We start from the raw sequence: 15,553 nt of genomic DNA, 5'->3' as shown, positions 1-15,553 counted from the left end.
AGAGATGACCTGGCATTCTGATATGTGGGGCCCACATGGGTCCCACGCTGATTTAGCCGCCACGTTGGACGAAACCGGGGTCAAAAGCACCGAAGGACCTAAAGTGGACAGTTTTATAAGTTGAGGGATTTTGCGGTTGGGGGACGATTTTGTATTTCGACGACAAGTTGAGGGACCTTCGGTGTACTTTTTCCGGCTAGTGAACAATGAAGGTGCGGCGGGTTGCTGGCACAGCCGCAGCGTCCGCCAGAGGTTCTGCGGCAACCTGCAAAACCTACATCCTGTCCGCTAGGGTATTTGCGGCCAGCGATCGTTAAAAAAAAACACCAACACATATCGCTGTTTTACTGTCTCACGTTCACTACTATGCACCAAGCATGGTGTTTATATATTGGTACGAATAGGCTGAACATTTGTCTGTTAACACACCAGATCGAGAGGGTAACCTACTGTTCATCGTCTGACACAGGTGTTGGAGAATTCTCCAATGGGCTAGATGAAGGTCAATTCAGACGCATCGTTTAATGTGACAAATTTAAAAGGGAGTACTGGTGTGGTAGTGAGGAATGAAGGAGGCGTCTTGCTAGGAGCAGCATCACACTTTAAAGAGAGAATTCCTTATATACCGCTGAAAATTGGTCTGGTCCCATATATGCCATTCGAAATTGGTTTCTCCCTTCTATGCCACTGGATTAAGTTTGCCCTCCCTTTCATGTCACTACCGTCGCTCCACCGTTGGTTAGCATCTAGTCACATGTCAGTTTTTTGCATAAATGACCAAAATAACCTTTGGCCCAAACTTCCAACTGGCCCAAGCCCAACATCCAACAACAAAGCATCAGCTTGGACAAGCATACAGGCGTGGGCGGCGGCGTGCGATCGTGGCGGCGCCCGGAGAAGGCAGGCGAGGGGGTGGCGCCCGGAGCAAGCAAGCGAGGGCGGTGGCGCCCATTCGTGCTGGGAGGGGCGATGCCCTGTAGCGACGGGAGGAGCAGCGCCCGGCCGCTGCAGCAAGGGCGATGCCCGGTTGCGGCGGGAAGGGTGGCGTGTAGCAGGCATGCGAGGACGGCGGCGTCTAGGGCAGGAGGGCACGAGGCGAGGGCGGTGTCTCCCATTCGTGGTGGGAGGGGCGGTGCCCGGTCACGACGGGAGGAGCAGCGCTCGGTCGCTGTAGTGCTGGGAACGCCAACGCGCCGTGGGAGCTCGAGGGCACACCCAGTGCGCGGCCGTGGCGTCGAGCTCGTGTTCCGGCCGCCATGGACCATCTCGAGTCGAGCTTCCTCGCCAACACATTCAACTGCCTTTGAGGTCCAAAACCCCCTAAATAGCCCCAAGATCCATGCAGTGTGGTGGGAGATCGGCGTCATCTTTCCCAGCTCTGGCTGAGCTCTGCCTCACACGATTCTAACTACGGCCGCCGCAAATTGAAGTCGCCCGCGAGCCTCTAGCCATATCCGGCGACAACACCACCACCGGAGCGAGCGCCTTTTTCCCTCCGTGTTTTTTCTTTTGGGACCAGACCGAGCCGCGTCGCCGTTCGTCGCCGGCGCCGACGATAAGCACCGGTGGCGAAGCTTTCCCGTGCTTCATCTGTTCTGGGCTGCTGACGAGTGGGCCCGGACAGGGAGGAAATTAAGCGAAAAGTATATCCTTTTTGAGTGAACAATTTTTTTTAGAACCAGTGAAAAATTGAAGGGCAAATACGTCTTTCTGTTGTGAAGTTAACCGTCAACCAACGGTAGAGTGACGGTAGTGGCACAGAAAAGAGGACAAACTTAATCCAGTGGCATAGAAGGGAGGAGCCAATTTTGAATGGCATATAAGGAGCAGACCAATTTTCAGTGGTATATAAGGAATTCTCTCCACTTTAAATGTATAGGTGACGCTACAATGGTCGAAACTCTAGCTTGTAGAAGGACGGTGGAATTAGCTATAGAGGTCCAAACTTTGAAGCTAATTATACACTACTAGAACTCGCTGGATCGACCCAAAATCACAATAGTCTTGGTTCCAAAAAGGATCGGGACTAAAAATGATCTTTAGTCCCGGTTAAAAACCCCACAGTCATTTTATGATCTTTAGTCGGGACTAAAAATCATCTTTAGTCCCGGTTCATCCCCTGTCAGTAGCATGTCAGGGGCTGAGGATCTTTAGTCCCGGTTGGTGACATCAACCGAGACTAAAGAATATCTTTATAGTGCCGGTTATCCTCTCCTCCACAATCGCAACCACATCCTCACATATCCCTTTCCCTTCTTCTTCACAGATCTCTCTCCTCTTCCCCCTCCTCCCTTCCCCTCCCCTCTTCACTTCCCATCCGGTGGCCAGCTGCGGCGGCCCGGTGGCCCGCGGGGCTGCGGCGGCGGCGGCCGTGGTGGGCGGCGGCGGGCGGCGGGGTCGCGCCCGGCGGCGGCTGTGCCCTCTCGTCTACCGGCTGACATCCTTTTTTTTTTATAATTTGTGATCGATTGAGATGTATAATTTTGTGATTCATTGCATGGATCTGAGATGTATAATCTGTGATGTATTTGATTTGTGTGTATTTTTTAGGATTTGTGATGTATTTGATTTGAGTGTATTTTTTTAGGATTTGTGATGTATTTAATTTGTGTGTATAAGTAACTTAAGATTTGGGATGTGTCGACGGGTGATACTCGTAGACCGGATATAGAGGGTATTGGGGTATGTTGGTACAAGGGTCTACGTAATACGACATCAAGCAAACAGAAGACGAAGATTATACTGGTTCAGGCCCCTTGATAGGTAATAGCCCTAATCCAGTTGATGTGGGATTATATGATGGAAAACACAGGTTACAAAGGGAACGATGGAACTCGATGTATCCGGCGAGATCGTAGTCGGGTTGGTTCGACTAGATCTCCGGCGATTTGGCTCCTGCAAACTCCGACTTCGTAAACTGTGAGGGTTGTGTTGGCTCTGAGATCCGATGCCTTAGGTCCTCCCCGGGGTCCCTTTTATACCGCAGGTCAAGTGGTTTCCAAGTAGAACTCGGAGACATCAGACCCCACATGATACATTGACGACCCAGTCTTGTCCGAGTAGGACTCTTTCCATCCGTAATCTCCGTGAAGGATTTCCTTAGTGTATGCAGAGAGTATCCGTATGCGCATAGGTATGCTATACTGATATGTGACGTATATCAAAGGGTAAAGGGTATACCTAACCCGTAACCCTGACAGTAGCCCCCGACTTCTGCTTAAATGAACTCGTGTAACCATTCGCGACTTCTTGTGTCAAGGCTGTTGTCGTTCCCGGTGTGAGAACCATAGAGACAGGACGTAGTCGAGAACACCATGTGAAGCCCAACGGTCACGAGTGAATTTAAACTGAAGTCCAAAAAACTTCCGCGCGTAACGGACCCAAAAATTTCCGGCGGCTATCTCTCTCCTTTCCTTGGAATTCGCACTGTTGGAAGTGTGTCACACCCTAAAAAAATCCCTAAATATATAAATTATTGTTTAATTGGAATTATTAGAAATAATTGTAAAAGCCTAGAAGAGAAGATCTAATTTTAAATAATAAATTCCAATATAAAAGTGGGCCAGATAAAATTTTATTAAATACTTTGCTTGATTCTATAGTTCCTAGATTTTTCTGGTATTTGTTTGAGCCAAGGAAGTATTTTTAATAAATAGAATTGCATTTCATGAATAATTTAAATTGAAAAAGTTTTAAAAATCCTCCTTTTGGCTTTGGGTCGAAAGTCGGCCCAAAACCCTCTCTCTCTCCTCCCCGGCCCAAGTCGGCCCGCAGCCAAGCCGCTGCCCGTGCGCGCGCGTCCCGCTCGCTGACAGGTGGGGCCCACCTGTCGGACTCGTTGTCCACCTCCAGCCGTCGCGCCCGAACCCTAGCCGAGCCGCGCCGCCGCTGCCCTTCCAAATTCGCTTGTCCCTTTCCCGATCCGGTGAAATCGTTAGAGGGGAAATGATCCTCTCGATCTCCTCTATCTTTTCTCTTTTGGAATCATTGCCTAATTCGCTTTGGAAATCGCCGGATTCAATCTCGAATCGGATTCGTTTCTTTTCCTCTAACCCTAATGTTTCCATCTCGCCGCCGCCGTGGGCCTTCGTCGCCGCCCCCTAGCCGCTATAAAAGGACCCCCGGTACCCCCTCTACCCGCCGCCACCCTCGCCTTAGCCCGCCGCCGTCCGTAGCGCCCTAGCCGCATTAGCCCGTGCGCCGCCGTCGCCGCCACGAGTTCAGCCGAGCACCACGATCGCTCCGGTCGTCGTCGTTGCTCGGGAAGGACACCGCCGGGTTCGCCAAGCCGTCGCCGTCCTCGTCCACCCCTCCGTCGTCGCCGAGGATCGTCGGAAGACCGCCGTCGTCGTCAAGCCGATCGTCGCCGCCGCTTCTTCCTCGTCGCCGTCGTCATCCGGTCGCCATCCGCCGCCGTTCGTGCCTCAGTAAGGATCGCCGCGTCGTCCGCTACGTGCTGGTGCCCTCCGTTTGCGCCACCGCGCCATCGTTCGCCGGCGAGCTTGCGCGCTCGAGTCGCCGCCGGTGATGACGTCATCGCCGACGTCATCGTTGCCGTTCGCCGTGGACTCGCGGTAGACCTAATAGATCTCGGCCGTTCGTTTTGGATTAGATTGATCCCGGCCGATCGTTTCCGTAGACCGCCGCCATGCACACGGTCCACCGTGAACCCTAGCCGCTGACGCAATAATCCCCTTTTCCTTTTCAAAAATAATTCTTTATTGTGTCATAATTCAATTAAAATCTATATAAATGATTTAATCCGATTTAATCTTTAAAAATTCATAACTAATTCATCTTAGCTCGGATTTAGTTGGTTCAAGTCTCTAAATTTTTCTAAAATTGAGATCTACATGTTAAAAATATCCACATGTACTGTTCATGCTTCTTTATGTGCTGTTTTGGTGATTTTGCCCTTTTCTCCTTAGATTCCGACGTTCCCGGAGAGTCCGAATTTGCAGGAGAAGACTTTGAGGAATTTCAAGGCCAGCAAGGCAAGTCACACAGATCCCAAACAACCCTTTGAGCATGTTGATCCCGTTTAAAGCTATTGTTTCTATTCAACTATTGCATTTATTTTCGAATGTCATTGGGTGGAAATAACCTATTGCCTTGTTATAGCCCTTTTGCTATTGATTCCCTATTCTTTGTCACTTGGTTAATAATTTGATTAGCTAGAACATTATATGGTTTTAGCTAAAGTGAATAGGATGCTTAGCCATGCTTAGAGACACTAGATCATATAAATGGGATAACTTATGATTCACTATTATTAAATGATGGCTTAATGATAGCTCATGATGGTTGATCGTGATTGGTTAATTAATTAATTTGCCAACTAAAACCTGATAATGGTGGGTTGTGAGCATATGGTTTTGATGGTTGTGCTCATAGCAATTAAGGACCGGTTCACGATTTTCGGTTGTGAAACATTAACCGTGCCAACCACAAGCCAGCGTGGGCAACGGCTTTACTTTCTGTATAGTATGGTTCATTGTAGAGCACCAGACTGTGAAGTGGCGGAGATAAGCCCACGGGGGTCGCTAGGGAGTCCATGCCTTGTTTACAAGGGGGTGATTATGATCTGGGAACGATGCACTACTTTGAATTGTGTTATATAGAGGGTATTGTCACAATCTCTATTCGGGTACTTGTTAAGTATTGCGACGCATGGTTGACATGATGTTGAGGTTGTGTCTTGTGGGTACAGTGGTACACCTCTGGCCAGAGTTTAAACTATTCGAATAGCCGTGCCCGCGGTTATGGGCGGGTCTAACAATGTTTTTCGTGATTAGTTTCACACTTCTCACCATATTAATTGATGCTGTTAATAACTTGTTTAGCTCCTGGTTTGGAATGGTATATTCCTGGTTTGGAGATAGAACTGTGCAGCCGGGATTGGTTGTTCAGAATGGTTGGGCCTATGCAACAGGGTATGTTGTATAGCGTTGGATTAATACTGTTTAATTAATACTTTACTGTTTTATTAAATTCTAAAATATTTATTAAATGCTGTTTATGCAAATGAGACTATACTATGCCATCCTTTATTATCCTGTGCACTTGCATATTTGCTGCATGGCTTGCTGAGTATGTCATATACTCACCTTGCAATCATTCATCAGAGGAGGAGTTCTACAGTGATGCTGATGGTGTGGAGGATTAGGCGTAGCCCTGGTCAAGCTGCCTGTGGAGTAGAGTTGTCTGCGCTGTTTCTTTTATTTTCCGTTGCTTAGAACTTTATTGATTGAGAGGAACCATCTACCTCTGTAATGACATTTTATTCGCTTATTAGTTAGAGTAATAATTGTACTCTATTATCAATTTGTTATTTTGTGCCTCGGCTGATTCCTGGACGAGGGTTTACACACATGTAAGCGTTTGGAATTTTGGATAGAAATTCCGGGCGTGACAAGTTGGTATCAGAGCCTCCTTGACCCTAGGTTATGCCAAATGGTTACCCATAGAAGCCCTCTAAAAATATTGGAAAAGTAGAACTGTTCTCCCCTCTTCCTCTTTGAATTAAACCAAACTAATGGCACATGCAGTTTATAATCCCTTTAATGGTTCTCATTCAAAATTTATTTATGATTCCTGTGTTGTTAGTACTGTACACCTATTACTGTACTAATGGCCCATTTACCAGCAAAAGATTTACAACATTGTTTTATTTAATCTTGCTGCAATGAAATAAGCTTAGCATATTGATTTTATAACTCCCTTTTATTTTGTTTCTTTTGAAACTTGTTATTCAAAAGTGCAAAATCTGTGATCCCGTTTCTAACTGTTTCAACTTATCTTGCAAGATTGGTTTACTTTATTTATTTACCTTTTACTTTGATTTTCTAACTTTATTCAAATTAATCCAAAAACTTGTGCTATTAATTGGATAAATGTCTTAACTCCCTCCTTTCACTTGTCTTTAGATGCCGCGCTACAAGCCTGAGTACTTGTTTGGTACTGAAGGATTTGTCCAGGAGTTGCGTACGATGTCCTTTGCCATAGGATTTGGGACTGCCCCTTTGTATGCCCAGATTCCTCATGATCGTGATGAAGAGAAGTGCCGTGTCAAAGTCACCTTGAACAATAATCGTGAAGACATCCCATCAGTGATGTTCGAGGCTGGAGGGGGAAACTACATTCATGCTTGTCAGGAGGTGGCAAGGATCGCCATATTAGAGCACCGCGAAAGCTACAATGATCGGTTGGCCGACACCGAGTATCGCTACCATCCTCGTCAACCCTAGGGAAGCGACCGTGGCAGCTACCTTGAACCTGCAGGGATTGAGAATGATGCTACCACAAGGCATTTGGTTGAGATGCTGTGGGCCATGGATGAGATCCGCGCTGAGATTGTGATAGCAGCTCAAGATCGCGAAGACCGGAATCGCGGAAAGATTTGCAAGCTGGAGGACAAGGTGGATCGTTTGGAGAAGGAACTAGCCGCATTGAAGGGAGAAGCACCACCGCAAAAGGCCAGGGTTCGTCTTACCGCAAGAAAGAGAGCTCTATTCATTCCTCGCTACCAGTTGGCGCCAAAGGTTCGTGTGGTGGAAAAAGAAGCTACCCCAGCCCCAGCGGATCCTCCGGTCGTCAACGTAAGTGATGATGATGAAGAAGAATCCAAGCGCACCCATTCCAAGGTCGAGTGGGGAGCTACTCAAGATAATGGGGACGCGCCGAACGAGTCTTCAATCAACTCCGATGCCCGGAAGACCTAGACGCCTTGTCAAGTCGTTGCCTTAGATCGTTGTGTTAGTTTGCTTGTTTAGGTTTGGTTGTGTGTGTGGGTCTTGCATGTGGTTTACATCAGTGGTGGGATGTAAATGCATGCCTTGGTTTGCTTTCGAGTGTTAGGTAGTTGCTGAGTTAAGTGGTGTGAGAGTCTTCGGTTTTGTATTAATGAAACTCAGTTAAGATCAATAAAAGTCAAGTTAGTAAAAGTTAATTCCCTGTCCTAAGTAGTTTTTCCCCTGTTTCTCTTCTTGTGCTCTTGTCTATGCCAGATGGTGCTTACTCGCAGCAATGGGAATGGTCCCAACCCCAACAACAACAACAACAACAACAACAATGGAGAGAATCCCACGCTTGCCCAAGTCCTGGCTCAACAGGCACAGCTTATGAATCTGATGATGCAGCAACTCCAGAACCAGCAGAACCAGGGAAATAACCATGCACCTCCCCAGAATAAGCTAGCAGAATTCCTTCACATGAGGCCGCCTATTTTCTCTAGCACCACCAATCCTGTTGAAGCTGGTGATTGGCTGCACGCCATAGAGAAGAAGTTGGACCTGCTTCAGTGCACTGATCAAGAGAAAGTCTCTTTTGCCTCACATCAGCTGCATGGCCCTGCCTCTGAGTGGTGGGATCACTTCCGTCTCAACAAGACTACTGCTGAACCTATCACTTGGCTAGAGTTCACCGCTGCTTTTCGGAAGACACACATACCCTCGGGAGTGGTGTCTCTCAAGAAGACGGAGTTCAGGGCGCTCACTCAGGGATCTCGCTCTGTCACTGAATATCTGCATGAGTTTAATTGTCTGGCTCGCTATGCTCCGGAAGATGTGCGCACTGATGAAGAGCGCCAAGAGAAGTTCCTGGAAGGACTGAATGATGAGCTTTCTTACCCACTAATGACTAGGGATTATCATGATTTCTAGAAGTTGGTGGATAAGGCTATTCGCCAGGAGGACAAGTACAACCGGATGGAGCAGAAGAAACGCAGGATTGCTCACTTCAAAGCTCAGCAAGGGAATAGTCAGAGGCCGCGTCTTGCTATGGGACCTCAGTTAGTGTCACAAGGAGGGTCTTTGTTCGTCCGCAGCGTCAGTTCTTCAACAACAATGCTGGCAACAACAACCACAGCCAAGCTCCACGTCCCGTTGCAACTCCAGTCCAGCACCAGCCTGCCAAGAGGGAGCAAGGCAGTAAGCCCGGGGTGTGCTTCAACTGTGGTGACCCAGGACATTACGCTGACAAGTGTCCGAAGCCCCGCCGTGCGAAGGTTGTCCCTGCTCAGAACAACTCCACCGCACCAGCAACAAAGGCTCATGTCAACCATGTTGCTGCTGTAGAAGCCCAAGGTGCTCCAGATGTGATTTTGGGTACGTTCCCTGTTAACTCAGTTCCTGCAACAGTGCTTTTCGATTCTGGTGCTACGCATTCCTTTTTATCTATGAGTTTTGCAGGAAATCATGGGATGGAAGTAGAAGATCTTAGACGTCCTTTGATGGTTAGTATTCCGAGTAACCAAGCACTCTCATCGCAACGTAGCCCCTCTGTCAGAATAGAGATTCAAGGAGTACCATTTTTGGCTAACCTTATTCTGTTAGAATCCAAAGACCTTGATGTCATCCTAGGGATGGACTGGTTAGCCAGATATAAAGGTGTGATAGACTGTGCAAATAGAAAAGTAACTCTCACCAGCAATGATGTCACGCCCGGAATTTCTATCCAAAATTCCAAACGCTTACATGTGTGTTAAACCCTCGTCCAGGAATCAACCGAGGCACACAATAACAAATTGATAATAGAGTACAAATAAATAACTATTTAATATTCGCAAATAATAAATTATTACAGAGGTAGATAGTTCCTCTCAAAGAATAACCTTCTACGCAGCGGAAAAAAAATAAAACTATGACAAACTACGGAACAGCTATGGCGACTCCACTCCACAGGCATCTTAACCAGAACAAGCTCAATCCTTCGGATCATCACCTTCGCTGAAATACTCCTCTTCTGATGATTGAATATTGCAAGAATGAGCATATGACATACTCAACAAGCCACACAGCAAATATGCAAGTGCACAGGATAACAAAGGATGGCATAATATAGCTCATTGGCATAACAGCATTTAACAAATATTTAAGAGAATAGTAAAACAGTTGTATAATTAATCAATATTAAATAAACACCATACAACACACCCGTGTTGCATAGGCCCAAACTCATTTGAACAACCAACCCCAGTTGAACAAATTAAACCTCCAAACTAGGAATATACCATTCCAAACCAGGAGTTACATTAACTAACATCGTTACCATTTAATGTGTAATATGAGACTAATCACGAAAAACATCGCTCAACTCACCCATAACCGCGGGTACGGCTATTCGAATAGATTAAACTCTGATCAGAGGTGTACCACTGTACCCACAAGACACAATCCCACAACATGTTACCATGCGCCTTAGTACCACCACGGTACCTCGGAAAAGAACTGTGACAATACCCCTCGCACAACACAACTCACCACAGTGCACCGTTCCTGGATCATAATCTCCCCCTCAAAACCAGAGGCAATGGACTCCCCAGCGACCCCCACGGACTTCTCGCCGCTTCACAGTCTGGCACACTATAATGAATCATGCTACACAAAAGATAAAGCCGTTGCCCACGCTGGCTTGTGGTTGGCACGATAAATGTTTCACAACAGTAGCTCGCGAACCGGTCCTTAATTGTCATGAGCACAACCATCAAAACCATATGCTCACAACCCACCTTAACCAGGTTTTAATTATCAATTAATTAACATCACACGATTAACCATCGTGAGCTACCATTTATTATAACCATCATTAATAATCACAGTATAGTATAATTTATATTTAACCCCTTTAGTTAGCTAATGTTTCTAGGCATGGCTAAGCAAACATACGTATAGCATTTAGCTGAACCAATCCAATATATAAGGTTCACGCTAATCAAATTATAACCCATAGGAAAATAAAGTCATCTTCGGCCAATAACTAACTGGGAAAGGTTCACCACCCGATGACATTCGAAAATAATGCATAGTTGAAATAAAATAATAGCTTTAAACGGGTTCAACATGCTCAAAGGGTTGTTTGGGATCTGTGTGACTTGCCTTGGGCTTCCGCAAACGCTTCGGAACCTTCCTCAACAGAAACGCTCTCCTCCGGAACGTCGGAAACTAAAGCAATTAAACAAAAATCAACAAAACAGTACAAAAACAAGCATTAACAGTACATGTGGATATTTTTAGCATGTGGATCTCAATTTTAGAAAAGTTTAGCAACTTGAACCACCTGAAACGGATCTACGATTATTTAGTTATGATTTTCCGAAGATTTAATCTATTAGAAAAAGGGAAAAGGAAAAGATGATGATGTCATGATGACATCATCAATGGTGGCCGGCTCGGTTTGCACCCTCGCCGGAGCTAGGGTGATCGGCTGCGAATTTGGAGGACATGTACACGTAGAGGACGACGAGACGAACGCAACGGTGCTCACCAACACGTCTAACGACGACCGATGACGGCCGGCGGCGAGCTTGTGCGGCGGCGGCGGTTCGGTCGACGGCGGCGACGGGTCTCCAGCGACCGGCGACAGCGGGGAGAGGGCGGCCGAGGTTCCTCACCTCCTTGCACACCTAACGGCGGCGAGGGGAAGCGGCGGCGACGACGGAAACGAAGGCGCGGCGCGGCTGAGCGTCGGCCGGCGACGGCGGCGGCTTTCTCGGCGTGGCGACGGCGCTACAGAGCACGAGAGAACTCGGGAGATGGGGCAAACAAAAGAGGAGGACTATGGGGTCCTATTTATAGCCTTGGATTGAAGAGATCGGACTCCTCCCGCAAGAAATCGATCCGGGAAATCAAAAACTCGGTTTTGGAGATAAACTCGAAACGAGTTCGATTCGGGCAAGATACTCAACCATTTGCTCCGATTCTTGAGGGGAAAGATAGAGGAGGATGTGGGGATAAAAACCCCCCTAACAATCGGACTCGGGATGGCCGGATTAGACGCGGATTTGAGGGAGAAAAGGGGCGGCTCGGGCGACTTGCTTGGCTCGGCCGGCCGGCTGCTAGAGGAGGAAGAAGGGCCTGACATGTGGGCCCCACATGTCAGTGCCTAGAGAGGAGGGGGCGGCGGCGACGGGCTGGGCCGGCTTTGCCGCGCGGGAGAGAGGGAGTGTTGGGCCAAAAACGGCCCAACAACTTAAGGAAGGGTTTTTTGAACTTTTTAATTAAAATATTTTGTGAAATATTGTTCCAATTATTAAAAATACTTCCCTTGCTCAAATAATTCCCAGAAAATTCTAGAAAATAGAGGAACAAGCAAAGTATTTAATAAAATTTCATCTAGCTCCTTTTTATGTTGAAAATTTTCCTAGATTATTAGAGTTTAGCTTGTAGGCTTTTAATTTAATTTCTAAAGAATGATTTAAACAACGTATTTTTAAATTAGGCGATTTTTAGGGCGTGACAAACCTACCCCCCTTAAACGGAATCTCGTCCTCGAGATTCAGAAGAACTGGCGAAGAGATGAGGATGAGCTGACTTCAATTCATCTTCTCGCTCCCAAGTGGCTTCTTCTTCTGAATGATTGCTCCACTGAACCTTGCAGAACCGTATAACGCGATTCCTGGTATTCCTCTCGCTTACTTCCAAGATTCTGACTGGCTTCTCAACATAAGTTAAATCTTCTCGAAGCTCTATACGATCAGAATCTGCTTCCTCCGTAGGTACACGTAAACATTTCTTCAACTGAGACACGTGGAACACGTCATGTATTCCCGCCATTGACGGAGGCAACTCTAACTGATAAGCTACCTCACCCCTTCGACTAGCAATCTTAAAAGGTCCCACGAAACGCGGTGCCAATTTCCCTTTGGTTTGGAAACGATGAACACTTCGTAACGGCGTAACCCGGAGGTATACATAATCTCCTTCTTCGAAAGCCAAATCTCTGCGACGATTGTCGGCATAGCTCTTCTGACGTGACTGAGCAACGCGCAACCTTTCTTGGATAATCCTCACTTTTTCTTCTGCCTCTCGCAATATGTCTGTCCCAAAAACTTGACGTTCATCGGTTTGATCCCAAAGGAGCGGCGTACGGCACTTTCGGCCATATAATGCTTCATACGGAGCCATTTGCAAACTAGCTTGATAACTGTTGTTATATGAGAATTCCGCGTACGGCAAATTCTTATCCCAACTTCCACCAAAATCTAGAACACAGGCTCTCAACATATCTTCTAAAATTTGGTTTACTCTTTCCGTCTGACCATCTGTTTGAGGGTGATAAGCGGTACTGAAATTCAAACGGGTACCCATTTCTACTTGTAATTTCTGCCAAAACTTCGAAGTAAACTGGCTACCTCTATCTGACACTATCTTCTTAGGAACGCCATGCAAACATACCACTCTGGCCATGTATAACTCTGCAAGCTTATTCCCCGTGTAGGTTGTTTTGACCGGTATGAAGTGAGCGACTTTTGTCAACCTATCAACCACTACCCAAATAGAATCATGTCCTGCCGACGTTCTGGGTAGACCGGTTATAAAATCCATTCCTATTTCTTCCCACTTCCACTCTGGAATCTTCAACGGTTGTAACAGACCGGCTGGCTTCTGATGTTCTGCCTTGACCCGCTGACATACATCACATAGAGCCACATATTCTGCTATCTCACGTCGCATACTGGCCCACCAGAATTGTTGCTTTAGGTCTTGGTACATCTTAGTGCTTCCAGGGTGAATGGAATACAAAGTTTCATGGGCTTCTTTCATGATAGTATCCTTCAACTCCTTATTATCTGGGACGCAAATTCTTTCTCCTAACCACACAGTTCCTTGCTCATCTTCTACATAACCGATGGCTTTTCCTCTTCTCATGTTCTTTTTTATTTCTTGGATATCAGGATCATTCACTTGAGCTTCTCTAACTTGATCAAACAGAGTAGGTTGAGCTTCTAAAGTAGTCACAAAACCTTTGCTGACTATATCCAAGTTTAACTTTTCAAATTCTTGGCATAACTCCCAAGGTAAATGTCGACCTTCTGACATATTACAGTAGCTTTTCCTGCTAAGAGCATCGGCTACAACATTTGCTTTCCCTGGGTGATAGTGGATTTCCATATCATAATCTTTAATCAACTCTAACCATCTTCGCTGACGCATGTTCAAATCAGGTTGAGTGAAAATGTACTTCAAACTTTTATGATCCGTATACATCTCTGTACGGTTACCGAAAAGATAATGACGCCAAATCTTCAATGCATGCACCACAGCTGCCAACTCTAGGTCATGCGTTGGGTAGTTATTCTCATGAGGACGTAATTGCCTAGATGCATAGGCAACCACCTTTCCTTCTTGCATCAACACACAACCCAAACCGAGTCGGGATGCATCACAATACACTTGGAAACCTTTCCTCGAATCAGGCAAAATTAACACAGGCGCAGTCACTAACCTTTTCTTCAGTTCTTGGAAACTTTGTTCACAATCCTCTGTCCACTTGTACTTCACTTCCTTCTGAAGCAGACGAGTCATTGGTCTGGCGATCTTTGAAAAGTTCTCAATAAACCTACGGTAATACCCCGCAAGTCCAAGGAAACTACGAATTTCTGAAACCGTCTTGGGTTGCTTCCAACTTAACACTGACTCGACATTGCTTGGATCTACTGCCACTCCTCCAGATGAAATGACATGACCAAGAAACTTCACTTCGGACAACCAAAATTCACATTTACTGAACTTGGCATAAAGCTGATGCTCACGTAGTTTCTCTAAAGCTAGACGAAGATGCTCTTCATGTTCTTCCTTCGTCTTGGAGTAAATAAGAATGTCATCAATAAACACCACGACAAACTTATCCAGATATTCCATAAACACCTTGTTCATCAGATTCATGAAAAAGGCCGGGGCATTAGTGAGTCCAAATGACATAACGGTACATTCGAACAAACCATACCGAGTTGTGAAGGCGGTCTTTGGTATATCTTCCTCACGGATTCGAAGTTGATGATATCCAGAACGGAGATCTATCTTGGAGAAAACTGTAGCACCTTCCAGTTGATCAAATAGGTCATCAATTCTGGGTAGAGGATACTTATTCTTGATAGTAACCTCATTCAACGCTCGATAATCCACGCACATTCTCTGAGTATGATCTTTCTTCTCCACAAAGATGACTGGTGCTCCCCATGGCGAAGTACTGGGTCTGATGTATCCTTTCTGAAGCAAATCATCCACCTGTCTCTTCACCTCAGCTAACTCATTAGCTGCCATTCTGTATGGTCTCTTATGGATAGGGTTGGTTCCAGGTACCAAGTCTATCCGAAACTCTATGTCTCTCTTAGGTGGCATACCTGGCAAATCCTCGGGAAACACGTCTGGGTAGTCTTGTACTATGAGGATCTCTTGTAGAGCAACTTGGTTTAAGATCACACCATGATATTTAGGAGAGGCCACAAAGAAAGAAACGGTTTCCCCATTGCTACTGGTTAAAGTCACCTTACGGTTGGCACAATCTATAACTCCTCTGTGACGAGATAACCAGTCCATTCCTAAGATAACATCTAGATCTTTGGATTCTAGCAAGATAAGCGAGGATGGGAAAGGAACTTCTTCTATTTCTATAGTAGCGGAAGGACAATACTGTGTCAAAGATACTTGATTGCCTGGGGTATTAACTAGTAAAGGTCTCCCAAGACTAATAACTTCCATCCCATGATTGCTCGCAAAACTTTTAGACAAAAAGGAATGTGTAGCACCGGAATCAAAAAGCACAGATGCGGGTA

The sequence above is a fragment of the Oryza glaberrima genome, chromosome 9, assembly GCF_000147395.1.
Source record: "Oryza glaberrima chromosome 9, OglaRS2, whole genome shotgun sequence".
In the NCBI taxonomy this organism is placed as follows: Eukaryota; Viridiplantae; Streptophyta; class Magnoliopsida; order Poales; family Poaceae; genus Oryza; species Oryza glaberrima.
This window is presented reverse-complemented; position numbering follows the sequence as displayed.